Source organism: Molossus molossus, unplaced genomic scaffold (genome assembly GCF_014108415.1).
Source record: "Molossus molossus isolate mMolMol1 unplaced genomic scaffold, mMolMol1.p scaffold_m16_p_3, whole genome shotgun sequence".
NCBI lineage: Eukaryota > Metazoa > Chordata > Mammalia > Chiroptera > Molossidae > Molossus > Molossus molossus.
The window spans coordinates 47,568,334-47,581,349 of NW_023425366.1; positions in this window are offsets into that span (position 1 = coordinate 47,568,334).

Genomic DNA, 13,016 nt, shown 5'->3' on the forward strand with positions numbered 1-13,016 from the left:
CTCACAGGAGCCTGGAGATGATATGTGGATGCTACTAGAGGACTTTTTTCAATTAGACACAAACACTTTCCACCCCACAGTGATTACTGATATTATATCCCTCACCCTATACCAGAATCTAAAGGGCTACGAGGGCCATATGGTATATCTGTGTACTCATACCCCCCTCCCAATCCTGACAATGGGACATCTGAATCTGAGTATTGACAAAGAATTTTTGTTTGACCAAAGTTTAGTCAGTTACTTGAAGTTTTTCCTAGGCCCACCTGTGTACTTCCTTGTAAAATCCAGTTTTAGCAAGAGCTCAGCTAATTCAGTTTATCAAGAACCTCTCTCCCTCAATATCTGACCAGGTTCCTCATCCTCCACCATCCCCTAGATGTCTGGTCACTCTGACCTGTTAGGTCAGTATAGACAGACTCCTCCCTTACCCTTAATGTTTCCTCTTAGTAATATTTTATCCATTGACCTCCACCCTACTTCTTGGTTATACATTTCCACTTGCTCAAGGCTGTATTTGGAACTGAGTCCCATTTTGTACTGAAGTCTCTTTTTTTTTCTATTGCAATCGTCTTGAATAAAATCTGTTTTTATAGCCTTAGTTATTGTCCAGCTCTGGTTTTTCTTTGACAGTTAGGGGAATGTAGTTACGGAAGTGTTTTAGGATTGTATAGTTTAAATAAGATCCTTGGGTGGTCCTGCTAAGCTTCCTACCCTAGAACTAATGTAATGCTGAGATGGTTTTTTATATAGTCCATTAATTTCACACTTTTTTGATTGGCTTCCATGTGCTAGGTTTAGAGAACCTACTGGTAAACAAAGTAGACATAATCCTTGTTATCATGGAGATTATAGTCTAGTGGTGAGAACAATTAATAAGAAACAAACAAATAAAAATGATGTCATGAGGAATTCTATGAAGGACATTGTGATAGCAAATGAGTGGTTAGGAATGGTGATATTTGAGCTGAAAGTTGAAGGCTAAGGAGCCAGCCATGCCAAAGACGGGGGGATGGAGGAGGAGGAGAGAAGAATGTGTCAGCAGAGGGTATAAAAGTTGGAAGGCAAAATATATGTCAACGTGCTTGAGGAACTGAAAAAAGACCATGAACTCTTAGAAACTGAATGCCAGATAACAAGAGGTTTAAGTGGCCACTCCTGTAAATAGTTCATCGGCCCCCTTCATGTGTACACTGTTATATCCATCAGGTATCAGATTGAATTAACAGATGTTTATAGATCTGGGATATCTCAAGTGGAGAAGGGTGAGGGGAGGTGGGTGGTTACCCTGATATCAACATTCAGTCTTTTTTGTTTCATTGATGGATGCATATATTTCTCTCTTGCCTGGCCAGTGGGTGTTTATGATTTATTTCCATTACCTTGCTAAGGGTCTCTAGTCTTGAATGTCTATCAGTATAACTGCTCTGGCTTGAAAATACTTTATATAATTATTTCTAACTGGTGTTTCCTGGACTACTGTGAAGGGGAATCAGCAGAAAGGAAGAAAGAGGAGGTAATTGACACAGTGAGGCTCTTTTCAGGGACGAAGGGGTTGGATTCAAAGCCAGGAGAAAGGTTGGTTTGGGGGAGGAAAGAGAGGTGGGAGAGCACATGATGTATATAGATGCAGGTCACTTCGTAGGTGCATTGGCAGGAAGTTTGAGCAGTTATTTTATGGTTTCTGTTTTTCAAGGATGTAAGACATAAAGGTATCTGCTGATAAGGAGGTGAAGTAAATTATCTAATCAATAAATATATATATACAATATAGAAATTGATGATAGCCAACCCTCTACTGTAAGGTGACAAACTCACCTGGTATGTTAAGTACCAGACAGACGAAGGATGAATTTAGAGGACCCAAGAGATGGATTGTCAAGGCTCATAGACAAAGCAGTAAGTATCTGAATGTTCTTTGAAAAATGTGAAATATTTCAAAAGGTGAAGATTGCGGAAAATTTAAGATGGAAATGGTGTGAAGGCACGTGCATCGGGGAAAGAGAAGGCAATCAGAAATAACTTGAGTGCTGAATCCATGGTGTAAAATGGTGAGGAAGGAAGTAAGAGTCAGAGTAAGGGTCAGACTGTAGGGTCAGGGCCAAGGCCTCATCCCTGGAGCAGGATGATGTGAGCAGGCTGTGCTTTGGGAAGCCCAGTCGGAGGGCACACCCCAGGAGGGAGTGGAGAGGAACGTGCTGCACAGAAAGGCGGGCAGGAAGGCACTGCAGTCGTCAGAAGAGAAGTGATGTGGGCATGGAAGGATGAAGGTACTAAGCGTGGACGGGGGATGCAAGAGACACCGTCCAGGAAGAGTCTGAAGCAGTCCTCAAACTCCTCCAGTCTGTGCTGGTGTTTTCTCTCATCTAGGATAAAATGGCCTGGGGAAGCTAGATATGCCCAATTGCTCGTTGTTTGAATTCAAAGTTTAGCAAACATTACATGTAAAATGTCAGGTTTCTTGAGGTATAATTTATATAAATTAAAATTCATGCTTTTGAAGGGTACATTCCCTACATTTTCAGTGTTAAAATGTCCTTTCTTTTAAGAAATGGTAGTGGATCTAGATGGTAGTAGTTTTCCTAAGGTTGCCATTCACAGAACAAAGTTTAACGCCTCTCTTTTGCGTTGCCACAATTATGGGGGAAATTTGAGTGGTCCAGAGAAATCTAAAAATCTGGACACTATTGAGTTTGTGGAGACTTATCAAAGGAGGAATTTGAAAAGCTGGGAGGATGGTATATGGCAGAGAAAGGAAACACAGGGGCAGATGCTTTCAGTGAAGATGGAACGGAAGTTTTGAATGTGTGAGGGACCTGGAACCTCTCTAGAATCTAGATTTCCTCTCGATTCCAATCCAGAAGTGGCTCCACCAGCACGGGCACAGGGCCTGGTTTCCACGCATGGCTCTGCCACTCGTTAGCTGCATAACCTAAAGCAGGTCATGTAATCTCACAGGGCCTCAGACAGGCAGACGTCTAAGATTCCCTTTCCAGGGGAGATACTTCGAGACTGCATTCTACACAATTTGATCATATTTAACATTCTATGTTTGAGCAATGGGAAAGTAAATCAAGTATGTTCTAGCCCAAATTGGTATCGACTTTACTTGAACTGCTGGCTATAACAAGAAAGAACAAACCTAAAATCAGTTCATTTTCATAAGTTTGGATTTTTAAAGTGTTAAACAACCTTGTGAATAGCCCTAAGCACTTGGAATTTGAAGAGAATTTCTTTAAAATCATATATAATATTATAATCATATACTTAAATTATGAATGTATATTAATATATAAATATATGTAATTTATATCATATATAATTTTAAAATTATGTAATATGTATAATTGGTTTTATATATAGTCTTACTTTAAGCATATAAAATTCTTTAAAAATGCTTACGCATACAAAATGCTTTTGTTGGGTGATTCTGGGATGGCCTGAGCAGGAGAGGATTCGCTGAGGATTGGAAGTTGTCAGGAAATGGGGACAGTTCTGTGATTGGATAGCTCAGTGAATATTATCTGCAGGGAGAGCAGCTAGAGCGAGGACAAAAGTACTTGGTAAAGAAGTAGCAGCCACTTGTAGCTAAGAGAGGGAATGCATGTGGCTTGCACAGGGACCTTGTTTCTTTCTGTGCTTAGACAAAACTACCAAGTGGCTTTGTTTTGACTGACTTTATTGTGGTCTCAGAGTGACCTTGTCTGAGACTGGTGTTCTGTAAGAGGGTGTATGTCCTACAGGAGCATAAGGGACCAACTGTGAGTACCATGCCAGCTTCCAACAACACTGAGGCCAGTTGTGAGCATCAGACCAATTCCCAGTTGTCTCATCTGCTACAGCAATCTTCCTGCTCCTCACCCTTACACAGTTCTTCAAAATATTTTTAGTTATTCTTCTTGCTACATGTGAATTTTAGCATCAGCTTGTAAAATTTTATCAGGTGGTTCGTTGGATTTCGATTGAAATTACATTGAACTTGTAAATTAAATGAGAAAGAACTAAAATGTTTATATTATTTCATCTTTTAATCCATGAACATGGTATGGTCTCTCCAGTTATTTAAATCTTTACAAAAAAAAATTTTTTTTTGATTGATTTTAGAGAGGAAGGGAGAGGGAGAGAGAGATAGAAACATCGACGAGAGAGAACATAGATTGAGCGCTTCCTGCATGCCCCTCACTGGGGATTTGGCCCACACACTGGGCATGTGCCCTGACTGGGAATTAAATTGGCAACCTCTTGGTGCATGGGTCAGTGCTCATCCACTGAGCCACATCGGCTGGGCACAAATATTTTCAAATGTTCTTTAATAACTTTCATAATTTTTTTTCATATAAGTTTTGGATTTATCAGGTTTTAGATTTTTTAAAAGTTTAAGATCTTTTATTTGGTATCTAATTTTTATTGCTAATATGTATGTTTTTAATTCATTTTTATAATTGGTTTACAGGTGTGTAGGAATGCTATATACCATGTTTATATATTGATGATGTCATGTAATATCCCTGAACTTTGCTATTAGTTCTAAATATTTACATATATTCTCTTGGATTTTCTATGTAGACAATCACGGTATCTGAAAATAAGGATTGTTTTCCTTTTCTTTCTAGTTCTTACATTTATTACACTGGCTAGGTCTATTAGTGTATGTCAGCTGGCATGGGGGTGCTGGTAGGCTCATTTTTTACTTCAATGGCACTGCTTCTAAAGTTGAACAGAAAATTAAGTTTTATTGAGTTTTAAAGTACCTATTCTTTCTTAGGTTGAGGAGTTTTTCTTCTGTTCCTGATTTGATAAGTTTTTTTTTCAAACATAGATAAGTATTAAATTTAATAGACTTTTTTCTGCATTTATTGAAATAATCCTATTTTTTACATAATCTATTAATATCTTACTGAATATGCTAATAATCTGACTTAACCTATATCCTGGAAAGGCAGTGAGCTTGCAGCCGAGGTCCTCGGACACCTGCTAGTGGCGGGAGGTCGCGAAGGGAGGCAGAGTGCGGGGCTCTGATAGCAGCGGGAGTGGCCCCTCTCCTTCTTCAGGTCACATCACGGGTATCAGAGGATGGTCACTTTTCACATTTGAAATAAGAACAAACTTTTTGTTTTTACTTTGCTTTTAGTAAAAACCGGGAGAAAGAGGGACGAATCATGTACCTATGTGCTGTGCTGGGGAAGGGCTGAAAGAGAAAACAATTGGAAAATAACTCAGGGGAGAACATAAACACAGACTGCGCATTTGGCCAGTTATTTGCTGTAAGGTGGTGTATAGTGGCAACCTCTTTTCCTGCTCTCCAATGAATGCTTCAGTAAATTCTTTGTAGTTAAACTTACAATTGATGTAACTTTATTGAAAAAATGCTTATCGCCCTGGCCAGTTTTGCTCAGCGGTTAGAGCGTCGGCCTGCGGTCCAGAGAGACCCGGGTTCGGTTCCCGCTAAGGGCACGAACCTCGGTTGCAGTTTGTCCCCGGCCCTGGTCGGTCGTGCGGGTGGCAGCCACTCGATGTGTCCCTTTCACGTCGATGTTTCTCTCTCTCTCTCTGTTCCTCTCTCTCCCTCCCACTCTACCTGAACAAAAAATAGAAAAATGTCCTCAGGTGAGGATAAAAAAAAAAAAAAGAAAAGAAAAATTCTTATCAATATTTCTTTTCTTTATCCAGTGACCAGCTTGATAAGATAGCTGTATCTATTCATTTATCCTTTTATTTATATAAAAAAAATTTTTTTTATCCTCACTCGAGGACATTTTTCCATTTTTTGTTCAGATAGAGTGGGAGGGAGAGAAAGAGAGAGAGAGAGAAACATCGACATGAAAGAGACACATCTAGTGGCTGCCTCCTGCAGGACCCAACCAGGGCCGGGGACAAACTGCAACCGAGGTACGTGCCCTTAGCGGGAACCGAACCCGGGTCTCTCTGGACTGCAGGCTAATGCTCTAACTGCTGAGCCAAACCGGCCAGGGCTATCCTTTTATTTATTATTCAACAATAATAAGTGAGCACCTACTCTGTGTCAGGCACTGTACTAAGACTTCTGGACTACAGTAGAGAAGAAATCAGTCAAGACTGCCACCTTCAAGGAGCTCATGATCGTTTGTAACAAGAAGGCTCTGTTTAAGTAGGATCCATACAGGGAGGCCTACGGAGGGAGAGAGACTCCTACTGTGGCATTGGATCCCTCTCCACCGCGTGTTTGTCCAGATCATCTTTTATTTCACCTATTCCCATATGATGCTCTTCACCCTTATTTCCTCAGGTTGCCAGTGATCCCCCTTTGTCTGTGTATGTCAACTCCTGACATTTGTTTCCAATCCTTTGGCTCAGATAGCCCATTTTGGATGCGCTCTCCAGCCACACTTTAGCGCTGATCTAATGTTCTCAGTCTCACCCTCTGGCCCCCAATCTCCATGGTTGCTCTAAGAGACCTATTGTCTCCTCCTCTCGGCTTTCCAACAGGTCCCTGGGACCAGGCTTCATTCTCACTTAGCCATTCTATAGGGAGAATCTGATAGTATCCATCATCAGCCAGAGACACCTGCTCTCAGTTTTAATCCAGGAACACTTCTGCATGAAAACCCTGTCTGTTCAGATGAAAAAGGCTGAAACTGTATATGCAAATTCTGAAAGGCTGAGCTACACACACACACACACACACACACACACATGGCTCTGGCTCTGCGTCCACCATTCCTGTTTCCTCAGACCTTTCGCACTGTCACCAAGGACAAATGGACACAGGGGCTGTCTGCTCTCTGGATGATTGAAACCATTAATAATTTAGCAAATGCCGGCTGCTGCTGTTCATTAATTATCACTATGTTAATGATATCCCTCAGGAAAAGAGAAAAATAATTCCCCTCCTATGCAGTGGAGACAGACCATATTTCATAATAAATCAGGGGTGGGTGTTTTGCCTTGAATTCCTTTGAACTCTTCTTTTGCAGGGATAGAGAAGTTGAAGTAGGCTAGTACAGGAAATATATGTATCGGTAGTGTCATAAAGAGACAGTTCATTAAAAAGACTGAGAAAACAAAATCTGGGCTTGGTTTGACTCCTAGCTCCACTGCTACTTAGATAGGTAAACTTGGCCGAGTTACCTAACCCTCTGAACTTTATTTTTCTCAACTGTAAAATGGGGACATAAATAATAACAGCCTTTAGGATTGCTGGGAAAATAAAATGTTAATGTATGTTAAGTACTTAAAACAGTGCCTATTTAAGTATTTGCTTTTATTTTTATTGTTTACTTATTTATTTATTTTTTTTCCCATTGATTTTTTTTTAGAGAGAGTGGAAGGAAGGGGGAGAGAGAAAGAGGGAGAGAGGGAGAGAGAAAGAAACATTGATATGAGAGAGACACATCAGTTGGTTGCCCCCTGAATGTACCCTCACCAGGACTGGGGATTGCAACCCAGGTACATACCCTTGACTAGGAATCAAATTTACGATCCTTCTTTGCATAGGCCAACACGGTAACCACTGAGCAACACTGACCAGGGCTGCTTTTGTGTTTTATGTAATTAATCATTTGTATTTCTTTTTCTCAATAGTTTTCCAAGGACAATTGTCATCATTTGATCCCCAGAGACAAGCATAATGCATAGAACAACTATTTGTTGTATGAGAGGGTACTCTTATGTGGTTCAAGGTTCTTTCAAGTCATAGGAATAAACTAGTTGAGGAAGTGCTAGGTTTTGGAGTAAAGCACACGGCCAAGAATATGTTGTGTTTCTCGGGGTCCCTGAGGAACAGGCTTGGCATGTACCAAGGCCTTTGCATTCTCTATTTGGAGAAACAGAGAAATAAAGAAAAGCACAGGAATGGAATTGTGGGGCATGCTTGTTATGAGGGGCTGTGGACATAGCTCACAAGATCATGTGAATTATGTTTGCAGATGGAGCCTAACAGTCAAATCCATTCCTTGCCCTTTCCAGCTGCTGCAGGCTGGCCACTCTTCTGGGCCTGTGGCCCTTTCCTCCGTGTTAAGGCCACACCAGGCAGAGTCCATCACGGGCTGCTGTCTTCCTGGCTTCCTCTCCCGCGGTTAGGGACCCTGTGATTACACTGGGCTCATTGGGTACTGTTTTCTCTGCCTAGACTGTCCTCTCTCCTTAGCTGCTGGACTGCGGTGTGGCTCTGTCCATCTTGGCAGCGGACCCAAACCATCAGCCCCCATGGTCACTCTGGGCCTGGTCACTCCCAAACTCTGACTTCTCTGCTCACCCCCCACAAATACACGGTCATTTTACTGCCATCATGGATGTGAGATCTTGGGCTTAGCGATAAGATGAAACTAAATAAACTTTTCTATTTCATTAAATTTATTGGGGAACTTTTTTTTTTTTTTTTAAGGAAAGGAGTTTGGGGATTTTATTAGAATAAAATTAAATTAGCTGCTTGGTCATGACTCAGGCCACTTTTGGTTGAAAAACAACGTCTGTAGACTAATAGGGCCTCAGCATCCCTGCATGATGTTGTCAAAAGAAATCAATAGCATCTGTTTCCCATTGTATTTGGCAAGTAAGACGACTGGTTATGTCAGCATGAAAGAGAAGATATATACGCACATGGAGAGTGAGGGAAATAGGCACTGAAACTTTCTCCAGCACAGCTAATGGACTTTGAAGGTGAACCACACTGCAGGAGTCCCCTGGGCCCGATGAAGCTGAGGGCGCTTTTGATTCTGACCACCGCTGATGTCATCGAGGTTTCTGCTTGTCTTGATTAGACTGAGAATAGCCAAACATTACTCTTCGAGACAGATATTGATTTTGGCCAGGAAGTTCTGTCATCGGTAGTAATTACAATTGCTTGTTTTAATTTATTAGATCAGAAATCTAATAAATTTTCCATGAGTCCTTTCCCCACTTTTTGTTGGTATTTATGAGAAAATCGGCCCTAAAACAAGACTTAGATACGAAATGCGAACTGTCGCTTTCCTCTTCGCTGGTGGTGATGGGACCTTCTTCGTTGTGTGGTTTGGGACAGGCAGTTTAACCAAACTACTTAAGTAAGTGCTGGGTCTCCTTTTCTGGATTTGTAAAATGAGAAAATAACTGTATCTAACTCTTGGGTTTTTGTAAGGATGAACAGAATTTATTCACTAAACACATAGGACATCGAAACCTATAGTAGATGCTTAAAAAATGTCAGCTGTCGTTACTATTATCATTAATAAAAATGTGGAAAGGCATCTGAGACATCAATTGTACAGAATAGAGATGGGTCTTTTTTAAGGTTTACACTGAGGCACTGCAGAGGCAGACAGAGGATTTGAGGAATAACTGAGTACAGCAAGTTGAATACTATACATGTTGAAGATAAAAAGAAGCAAATATAGCCCAGCCGGTGTTGCTCAGTTCGACCCCGGTCAGGGCACATGCAGGAGGGGGCCAATTGAAGTTCTCTCTCATCAATATTTCTATCTCTCTCCCTTCTTCTTGCTAAAATCAATAAAGGGGAAAAAAAGCAAATTTGTCTAATTATAAAGCATTCCATATTTATTATTAAAAGCAGATAATTATACAAGAAGAAAAAACATATCCGAACTCTGCAGTTCAGAAATAACCACTGCTAACTTTTTGATATATATATATATATATATATATATTTTTATCCTCACCCGAGGACATTTTTCCATTTTTTGTTCAGGTGGAGTGGGAGGGAGAGAGAGGAACAGAGAGAGAGAGAGAAACATCGATGTGAAAGGAACACATCGAGTGGCTGCCACCCGCACAACCGACCAGGGCCGGGGACAAACTGCAACCGAGGTACGCGCCCTTAGCGGGAACCGAACCCAGGTCTCTCAGGACCGCAGGCCGACGTTCCAACCGCTGAGCCAAACCGGCCAGGGCTTTGATATATTTTTTTACATCTATAAATACATGTATTTTTTATGTATTTGGGATTTTGTGCTACACAGTATTATTTTAATTTTTATATTTTATTTCCTGTATTATATTTATATATGAAATACATCAAAATGATATACTATGACTTGTATGTAATCTCTAAAGCATAAGTAATGTAACAAACACTTGTGAAATTACTCTGATTTTTATGCCTTCTCTCTATCCCCTGAGGTAAACACTGCCAAATTCTGTTTTTCTTTCCCTTGCTTTTCTCTTTCTTTCTTCCTTCCTTTCTTCCTTCCTTCCTTCCTTCCTTCCTTCCTTCCTTCCTTCCTTCCTTCCTTCCTTCCTTCCTTCCTTTCTTTCTTTCTTTCTTTCTTTCTTTCTTTTTTTCCTCACTCGAGGATATTTTTCTATTTATCTTCAGATAGAGGGGTGGGGGGAGAGATAAACAGCGATGTGAGAGAAACACATCAACTGGTTGCCTCCCACATGACCCCGACCAGGGCCAGGGACTGAACCGCAACTGAGATATGTGCCCTTGACTGAATCGAACCCGTGACTCTCTGGTCCGTGGGCTGATGCTCTAACCACTGAGCAAACCAGACAGGGCTTTCCCTTGCTTTTAAAATAAAATGGTTAGGCCCTGGCCGGTGTGGCTCAGCAGTTAGAGCATTGGCCTGTGGTCTGGAGAGATCCGGGTTCGGTTTCCGCCAAGGGCACGTACCTCGGTTGCAGTTTGTCCCCGGCCCTGGTTGGGTTGTGTGGGTGGCAACCACTCGATGTGTCCCTTTCATGTTGATGTTTCTCTCTCTCTCTCCCCCTCCCACTCTATCTGAACAAAATATGGAAAAATGTCCTCGGGTGAGGATAAAAAAATAAAAAAGTAAAAATGGTTCACCTTGGCCAGTTTGGCTCAGTGGTTGAGCGTTGGCCAGGGAATCCTGGATTTGATTCTGGCTGCGGTTCTTCCGTGGCCCTGGTTGGGGTCGTGCGGGTGGCAACCAATCAATGTGTATTTGTGAGATATCAATGTGTATCTCTCTCACACTGATGTTTCTCTCTCTCTCTGCCTCCCACTCCATCTGAAGATAAATGTAAAATTATCTTCTGGTGAGGATTAAAAAATAAAATAAAATAAAATAAAATAAAAATGGTTCTATTAATTTTGTTCAAATAGTATATTGTTTGTTTTCTTCTAATAGCTTTGAAGTTTGGCCTTTCAGATTTGAGTCCTTAATCTACGTGGATTACAACTTTATGGGCTCTCTCTTCTGTGCTCTCTCTTCTCCATGAGCGCTCTAATATTTTCCAGCGGATTGGGGTCTCCATTCCTAGTCTTCTGGCCAGAAATCCGGGGTCTTATTTTCCTCCTACTGCTGTGTACTGCCCTTGACTATATCTCCACTGAAGGCCAAAAGGCCAAGCCATGGCACGAGACACGGAGCGGGGAGGGAGAGGCACAGGAAAACAGGAATTCACCCCATCCTCTGCCTCTGGTCAGAGAAAGACGCCTCGTCCTGGGAATTGTAAGTGCCTGTCTGGCCACTGCTGCCACGGCCTGGCTGCCGCGCTGTCCCTGTGGGCTGGGGGAGAGAATGCTAGAGAGAAAACGAACATGCGGAGAGCAAAGGGCGTCAAACACACGATGGTGGAAGGAGACCTGACTCTGGGTGGTGAGCACACAATACCATGTACAGATGATGCATTACAGAGCTGTACGCCTGAAACTTATATAATGTTATTAACCAATGTGACTCCAATACATTTAATTACAAAATTTTGACAACAACACAAAGAAATGGGTTTCCCCCTGTTCTCTCTGACCTTTACTATTCCCCTTCCCACTCAGACCACCAAGAGGGGGCTTCTCTTGGGCTCTTCTGTTCCTCACCCAGCTTTAGGCTGCTTTTGAGTCCAGGCCTGGTGATACTGGAAAGGGGGGAAAAAGAGAAACCCACTGCCAGCTCAGTTTTTAAATTCTCAGCCCCTTCCACAGTCTTCCTGTTAGCTCACTCACGTTGCAGATGCCTCAGCTAGCTGCTCCATGCGGTCTGGCCATGGCTCGTAGCTGCATCCGGTAAGGGGGACGGGCTCCTGTGCCGCAAGTCCTCTCGGGAGCCAGACCCAGAGTGATGGTTTCGTCCTGACCACAGTTCTAAGTTGATACTTACTTCTCTCTTTCTTCTAAGTACTCATTGTTGTTAGAAATTTGCTCCCAGCCAGACTGCCATTACTTGGAAAGTTATTTGTCGGTTCTCTCTGGCTACTTTTTAGTATCTTCTCTTGCCTTTCTGGTTCTGTTTCACCACAGTGTATCCAGGTGTGGGTTTCTTTGTATTTGGGGTTCTGTTGTATTTTCTGGATTTGTGGATTTATAACTGTCACCAGTTCTGAAAGTTTTCCAGTTATTTCTTCAAATACTGTCTCTTTTCCATCTTCTCTATTCTCTTTTTCCTCAGCCTCATATTAGATATATGTTAATGTATTAATCATGCTTTTTATTTTTTGTATTTCCTAATGCTTTGATAACTTGGAGCCTTGCTGATCCTGACCCTAGAGATTCTGCCCTTCCCAGAGGGCAAGCCAATTCCTAGATGTAATAAATGACTCTCCTTGGGGCATGCTTTTCATGTGCAAACTAACCAGTGCAGAGCTCACACATCCCACCACCTCTAGTGGGCTCTCACCCTCAGGGCCCATGTCTCTCTGCAGCCGTCACCCCAGGCCAGTCGTCACCCCAGGGCCAGGACCATCACAACTGGAGGAAGTACTTACACTCCAGAGCTCACGGACACTACTTAAAGCAGCCGATCCTAACCTTGTGTATCCTGCTTTGTCCATTCCTTCTCAAGGGCATCACAGGACAGGCTCTCGCCCACCCCTCCCCCTCACTTCCTCTGCCCCCTGACCGACCCTGGTGTCTGCCCGCGAGGCCCTGCGTGGCCTGCTGAGCCCCTGCTTGTAGGGCTCTGTGAGTATAACAATTTCTTCCTTCATGACAGTCACTTTGTGTCTGCATTTCTTTTTTTATCCTGAGGACACTTTTTGCATTCATCTTCAGATAGAGCAAGAGGGAGAGAGGGAGGGAGGAAGAGAGAGAGAGAGAGAAACATCCATGTGAGAGAGACACATCGACTGGCTGCCACCCACAC